An 8,197-nucleotide genomic window follows, 5' to 3' on the forward strand; every position below is an offset into this window, starting at 1 on the left:
ATTCTATTTTTAGTTTTTTAAGGAACCTCCATACAGTTCTCCATAGTGGCTGTATCAATTTACATTCCTACCAACAGTGCAAGAGGGTTCCCTTTTCTCCACATCCTCTCCAGCATTTGTTGTTTGTGGATTTTCTGATGATGCCCATTCTAACTGGTGTGAGGTGATACCTCGTTGTAGTTTTGATTTGCGTTTCTCTAACAATTAATGATGTTGAGCATCTTTACATGTTGTTTGTTAGCAATCAGTATATCTTCTTTGGAGAAATGTCTATTTAGGTGTTCTGCCCATTTTTGGATTGGGTTGTTTGTTTTTTTAATATTGAGCTGCATGAGCAGTTTATATATTTTGGAGATTAATCTTTTCTCCATTGATTCATCTGAAAATATCTTCTCCCATTCTGAGGGTTGGATTTTCATCTTGTTTATAGTTTCCTTTGCTGGGCAAAAGCTTTTAAGTTTTATTAGGTCCCATTTTTTTATTTTTGTTTTTATTTCCATTACTCTAGGAGGTGGGTCATAAAAGACCTTCCTGTGATTTATGTCCAAGAGTGTTCTTCCCATATTTTCCTCTAAGAGTTTTATAGTGTCCAGTCTTATCTTTAGGTCTTTAATCCATTTTGAGTTTATTTTTGTGTATGATGTTAGGGAGTGTTCTAATTTCATTCTTTTACATGTAACTGTCCAGTTTCCCCAGCACCACTTATTGAAGAGACTGTCTTTTCCCCATTGTATACCTTTGCCTCCTTTGTCATAGATTAGTTGACCATAGGTGCGTGGGTTTATCTCTGGGCTTTCTATCCTGTTCCATTGATCTATATTTCTGTTTTTGTTCCAGGACCATATCGTCTTGATTACTGTAGCTTTGTAGTATAGTCTGAAGTCAGGAAGTCTGATTCGTCCAGCTCTGTTTTTTTCCCTCCAGATTGCTTTGACTATTTGGGGGGTTTGTGTCTCCATACAAATTTTAAGATTTTTTGTTCTACTTCTATAAAAATGCCATTGGTAATTTGACAGTGATTGGATTGAATCTGTAGATTGCTTTGGGTAGTATAGTCATTTTCACAATATTGATTCTTCCAATCCAAGAACATGGTATATCTCTCCATTTGTTTGTGCCCTCTTTGATTTCTTTCATTGTGTCTTATAGTTTTCTGAGTACAGGTATTTTACCTCCTTAGGTAGGTTTATTCCTAGGTATTTTATTCTTTTTGTTGCAATGATGCATGGGATTGTTTCCTTAATTCCTCTTTCTAATATTTCATTGTTAGTGTATAGGAATGCAAGAGAATTCTGTGCATTAATTCTGTATCCTACAACTTTACCAGATTCACTGATTAGCTCTAGTAGTTTCCTGGTGGCATCTTTAGGATTATCTATATATAGAATCATGTCATCTGGAAACAGTGACAGTTTTATTTCTTCTTTTCCAGTTTGTATTCCTTTTATTTCTTTTTCTTCTGTGATTGCTGTGGCTAGGACTTCCAAAACTATGTTGAATAAGAGTGGTGAGAGTGGACATCCTTGTCTTGTTCCTGATCTTAGAGGAAGTGCTTTCAGTTTTTCATCATTGAAAATGTTGGTTGTGGGTTTGTCATATATGGCCTTTATTATGTTGAGGTAGTTTCCCTCTATGCCCACTTTCTGGAGAGTTTTTATCATAAACGGGTGTTGAATTCTTTCAAAAGCTTTTTCTGCATCTATTGAGATGATCATATGGTTTTTATTCTTCAATTTGTTAATATGGTGTATCACATTGATTGATCTGCGTATATTGAAGAATCCTTGCATCCCTGGGATAAATCCCACTTGATCATGGTGTATGATCCTTTTAATGTGTTGTTGGATTCTGGTTGCTAGTATTTTCTTGAGGATTTTTGCATCTATATTCATCAGTGATATTGGTCTGTAATTTTCTTTTTCTGTAGTATCTTTGTCTGCTTTTGGTATCAGGGTGATGGTGGCCTCGTAATATGAGTTTGGGAGTGTTCCTTCCTCTGAAATTTTTTGGGAGAGTTTTAGAAGGATAGGTGTTAGCTCTTCTCTAAATGTTTGATAGAATTCACCTGTGAAGCTGTCTGATCCTGAACTTCTGTTTGTTGGAAGATTTTTATTGACAGTTTCAATTTCATTACTTGTGATTGGTCTGTTCATATTTTCTGTTTCTTCCTGGTTCAGTCTTGGAAGGTTATACCTTTCTAAGAATTTGTCCATTTCTTCTAGGTTGTCCATTTTATTGACATAGAGTTGCTTGTAGTAGTCTTTTAGGATGCTTTGTATTTCTGCAGTGTCACATGTAACTTCTCCTTTTTCATTTCTAATTTTATTGAGTCCTCTCCCTCTTTTTCTTAGTGAGTCTGGCTAAAGGTTTATCAATTTTGTTTATCTTCTCAAAGAACCAGATTTTAGTTTTATTGATTTTTGCTATTGTTTGTTTCTATTTCATTTATTTCTGCTCTGATATTTATGATTTCTTTCCTTCTACTAACTTTGGGTTTTGTTTGTTCTTCTTTCTCTAGTTCCTTTAGGTGTAAGGTTAGATTGTTTATTTGAGATTTTTCTTGTTTCTTGAGGTAGGCTTGTATAGCTATAAACTTCCCTCTTAGAACTGCTTTTGCTGCATCACATAGGTTTTGGATCCTTGTATTTTCAGTTCCATTTGTCTCTAGCAATTTTTTGATTTCCTCTTTGATTTCTTCAGTAATCTTTTGGTTATTTATTAATGTATTGTTTAGCTTCCATGTGTTTGTGGTTTTTACGTATTTCCCCCTGTAGTTTATTTCTAATCTCATAGCATTGTGGTCAGAAAAGATGCTTGATACGATTTCAGTTTTCTTAAATTTACTGAGGCTTGATTTGTGACCCAATTGTGTCACTGTCGATTTCCTCTTTTATACTGTTAGCATTTGCGTTATGTATTGCGGTGCGCCTACATTGGGTGCATATATATTTACAATTGTTATATCTTCTTCTTGGATTGATCCCTTGATCATTATGTGGTGTCCTTCCTTTGTCTTGTTACATTATTTTAAAGTCTATTTGATATGAGTATTGCTACTCCAATTTCGTTGGAGCATTTAATCCATTCACATTTAAGGTAATTATTGATATATATGTTTTTATTACCATTTTCTTAATTGTTTTGGGGTTTGTTTTTGTAGGTCCTTTTCTTCTCTTGTGTTTCCCACTTAAAGAAGTTCCTTTAGCATTTTTTGTAGAGCTGGTTTGGTGGTGCTGAATTTTCTTAGCTTTTGCTTGTCTGTAAAGCTTTTGATTTCTCCATCGAATCTGAATGACATCCTTGCCATGTAGGGTAATCTTGGTTGTAGGTACTTCCCTTACATCACTTTAAATATATCATGCCACTCCCTTCTGGCTTGTAGAGTTTCTGGTGAGAAATCAGCTGTTAACCTTATGGGAGTTCCCTTGTATGTTATTTGTCATTTTTCCCTTGTTGCTTTTAATAATTTTTGTCTTTAATTTTTGTCAGCTTGATTACTATGTGTCTCAGTGTGTTTATTCTTGAGATTATCCTGCCTGTGACTCTGCACTTCCTGGACTTTGGTGGCTATTTCCTTTGCCACATTAGGGAAGTTTTCAACTATAATCTCTTCAAATATTTTCTCGGGTCCTTTCTCTCTCTCTTCTCTCTCTTCTCCTTCTGGGACCCCTATAATGCAAATGTTGGTATGTTTAATGTTGTCCCAGAGGTCTCTTAGGCTGTCTTCATTTCTTTTCATTCTTTTTTCTTTATTCTGTTCCACATCAGTGAATTCCACCATTGTTTCTCCCAGGTCACATATCTGTTCTTCTGCCTCAGTTATCCTGCTATTGATTCCATCTAGCATATTTTTCATTTCAGTTATTGTATTGTTCATTTCTGTTTGTTTGTTCTTTAATTCTTCTAGGTGTTTGTTAAACATTTCTTGCATCTTCTCGATCTTTGCCTCCATTTTTTCCCCAAGGTTCTGGATCATCTTCCCTATCATTATTCTGAATTCTTTTCCTGGAAGGTTGCCTATCTCCATTTCATTTCGTTGTTTTTCTGGGGTTTTATCTTGTTCCTTCATCTGGTACATAGGCCTCTGCCTTTTCATTTTGTCTATCGTTCTGTGAATGTGGTTTTTGTTCCACAGGCTGCAGGATTGTCATTCTTGCTTCTGCTCTCTGCCCTCCACAAATCTATTTCAATTTAGAATCTTATTATATTTTTCTCTGTGTCTGGTATTTTTGCCTTAAGAATCTTTGCCATAGACATCTTTGCCAGAAGCACTTTAACCACAAATATTTTCTCTGCACAACTAATTGGTTCTAAGGTAATTTTGTCATAAAAGATTAAAAGTAAAAAATGAAAGCGGGACATTAAAAAGGACGTAATGAAAAATGAGAAGTGAATAACAAAATTAAAAAGACCTTATTGAGAAATACAAAATATTGGAATATGTTTTAAATGTCTATAAACTCATGGAAATACCATATAAATAACTGATTTTATTTTGTGGATTTTACCCAAACACTTGTCTTCCAAGTCTTTCCTTCATAGTATTTTATACTTTTATTTATTCATTTTTAATATTTGTGTATTTATTTATGTATTTATTTATTTACTTGGATTATTGATTTGTCTCCTTGTTGGTATCACATTTTTACTTTTTTGCTAAAATTTCTTCCTTCATTAAGAGAGGTATCAATTTCCAAATACTATGATGCATATTTTGTAAACTAAATTTTGGACTGCATTGTGAAAGTCTTCTCACTCTTGTTTGTTCTTAATATACTGTAACATGCCCATTGACAGAAATTCCATAGTTCAATGGGAAATATATGTTCAACTCTGAGCCTTCAAGGCCCCCAGCATCAGCCTCTTTCTCCACCAATGTAGTGTGTTTCAAAATAAGAAATGAACTCCTGGGGCAAATCATCATCATCTGTCATGATTTTGTATATGTCAAAACAAACTTCTAACCAGTTATTTTGTCTTGTATGGCAAAATTGCCTTATGGACAATTACTTATGCAGAGAAAATTTATGTTGCAAAAATGCTGCAGCAAAGATGTCTATGGCAAAGAAGCTTACAGTGAAAGTAACTAGAACCATTTTTTCTTATCCTTCCTATAGTGAAGCCTGTGGACCAGGATAGTATCTTTAAAATCCCACCATCCCAGGCAGCATTCAACTGGTTCCATGAACCTATAAATAGACAGCTAAAAGAAGCAAATCTCTGAGATCCATGGTGGGAGTAAGCAAAAGTGTGGGAAACAAAGTATTTTATTGAACTATAGTTGATTTACATTATTAGTTTCAGGTGTACAACATAGTGATTCAATACTGATTTTTGTAGATTATATTCCATTTAAAGTTATTATAAATTATTGGTGATATGCCTTGTGCTCTACAATACATCTTTGTAGTAGTTTATTTTATACATAGTAGCTTTTACCTCTTAATACCATACCCCTATCTTGCCTCATACTTCTTCCCACTCTCTGCTGGTAACTAATAGTTTGATCTCTATACCTGTGAGTCTCTTTCTACTTTGTTATATTCACTCATTTGTTTTATTTTTTAAATTCCACATATAAGTGATTACATACAATATTTGTCTTTCTTGTCTTACTTATTTCCCTAAGACTGATACCCTCTAGGTCCATCATGTTGCTGCAAATGGCAAAATTTTGTTCTTTTTTATGGCTGAGTAGTATTCCATTGTATGTATATGTATGTATATATGTGTGTGTGTGTGTATGTGTGTGTGTGTGTATAAAAGAAGTGGTGAATATATATATATTCACCACTTCTTTATCCATTCATGTGTTGATGGACACTAAGGTTGCATCCATATCTTAGCTGTTGTAAATAATGCTGCTATGGATATTGGGGTGCATGTATTTTTTTGAATTTGTGTTTTTGTTTTCTTCAGACATATGCCCAAGAATGGAATTGCTGGATCATATGGTAGTTCTATTTTTAGTTTTCTATAGAAAACAGTATGGAAACTCCATACTGTTTTCTATAGTGGCTGCAACAATTTACTTTCCCACAATAGTCTACAAGGGTTCCCTTTTCTCCATATACTCACCAACATTGGTTATTTGTGGCCTTTTTGATGATAGTCATTCTGACGGGTGTGAGGTGGTATCTCGTTGTGGTTTTGATTTGCAGTTCTCTACTAATGAGCATCTTTTCATTTGCCTGTTGGCTATCTGTATATCTTCCTGGGGAAAAAATGTCTATTCTGGTCTTCTGTCCATTTTTAAATCAGGTTGTTTGTTTTTTGATATTAAGTTGTATGAGCTGTTTATATAGTGTGGGTATTAACCCCTTATCAGTCATTTCATTTGCAAGTATTTTCTCCCATTCAGTAGGTTGTCTTTACATTGTTTTGTCAATGGTTTCCTTTGCTGTGAAAAAGCTTTTAAGTTTTATTAGGTCCCATTTGTTTAATTTTACTTTTGTTTCCTTTGCCTTAGGAGACAGATCCTAAAAAAATATTGCTACAATTTATGTCAGAGTGTTTTGCCTAAGTTTTCTTCTAGGAGTTTTATGGTTTCCAGTCTTACATTTAGGTCCTTAATCCATTTTGAGTTTATTTTTGTATATGGTGTGAGAAATTTTTCTAATTTCATTCTTTACATGTAGAGCTGTTCAGTTTACCCAGCAACACTTATTGAAGAGACTGTCTTTTCCCCACTGATTATTCTTGCATCCTTTATCGTAGATTGATTGACCATAAGTGCATGGGTTTATTTCTAGGCTCTCTATTCTGCTCCATTGATCTATGTGCCTGTTTCTGTGCCAGTACCATACAATTTTGATGAATGTAGCCTTTTTATATAGTCTGAAGTGAAGGACCATGATACCTCCAGCTCTGTTCTTCTTTCTCAAGATTGCTTTGGCTATTCGGGATCTTTTGTGATTCCATACAAATTTTATAATTATTTCTTTTAGATCTGTGAAAAATGTCATGGATGTTTTGATAGGAATTGCATAAAATTTGCAGATTGCTTTAAGTAGTATAGGCTTTTTTTTTCATGTCATAAAATGTGATATATTTATTTCTCAAACAGTTAGACAGTGATAAGGGACAAGGACGATAGAGTTCATTTGTAACTGCTGCTTTGTTTACAGTGGGAGAAAAAAAAATTTCTTCCAAAAGCAAGCTCAGTACTTTTTAAAACACATACATTTAAATCTGTTTTTTAACCAATATATTACTTGAGAGCATCATCAATATAAAGCAGATATTGGACCTATATGAGAATCACTGAGAAAGAGTCTTGCTTTAAAATATTAAATATTACTATTGGAACTTTGCTGAATCTCATGGACAATTATAAAGGTGCCATTAAATTGAAAAGGAAAGTAAACGTATATCTTACAACAGTAAGATATACAATAAAGCCCCAATGTTAGTTTTTATTAAGGTTAAAACATTCTTCCCACGAAATAGAAGATTGTTAAGAAGATTTTTAGGTAAGAAGTATAGACATTTTAACACTATTAATTCTTCTAATCCATGAACATGGGCTAGCTTTCCATTTATTTGTACCCTATTCAGTTTCCTTCATGAATGTCTTACAGGTTTCAGAGTACAAGTCTTTCACCCACTTGGTTAAATTTATTCCTAGGTATTTTATTCTATTTGATGCAATTGTATATGGGATTGTTTCCTTGAATTCTCTTTCTGATAATTCATTATTAGTGTACAGAAAAGCATGAGATTTCTGTATATTAATCTTGTATCCTGCAACTTTATTGAATTATTTGTTAGTTCTAATTGTTTTTTGGTGGAGACTTTAGGGTTTTCTATATTTAGTATCATCATCTGCAAATAGTTACAGTTTTAATACTTCCCCTCCAATTTGGATGCCTTTCATTTTTTTTTTCTTGTCTGATTACTGTAGCTAGGACTTCCAATAGTATGTTAAGCAGAACTTTCAAGAATGAGCATTCTTATCTTGTTCCTGATTTTAGAGGAAGAGCTTTCAGCTTTTCATTGTTGAGTATGATGTTAGCAAGTTTGTCATAAATGGCCTTTATTATTTTGAGATATGTTCCCTCTATACAAAGTTTGATGAGAGTTTTTATCATGAATGGATCTTGAATTTTGTCAAATGCTTTTCTGCATCTATTGAAATGATCGTGTGATTTTTCTCCTTCCTTTTGTTAATGTGGTATATCACATTGATTGATTTGTG

Source organism: Neophocaena asiaeorientalis, unplaced genomic scaffold (genome assembly GCF_003031525.2).
Source record: "Neophocaena asiaeorientalis asiaeorientalis breed wild unplaced genomic scaffold, Neophocaena_asiaeorientalis_V1.1 scaffold698, whole genome shotgun sequence".
Taxonomy (NCBI): Eukaryota; Metazoa; Chordata; class Mammalia; order Artiodactyla; family Phocoenidae; genus Neophocaena; species Neophocaena asiaeorientalis.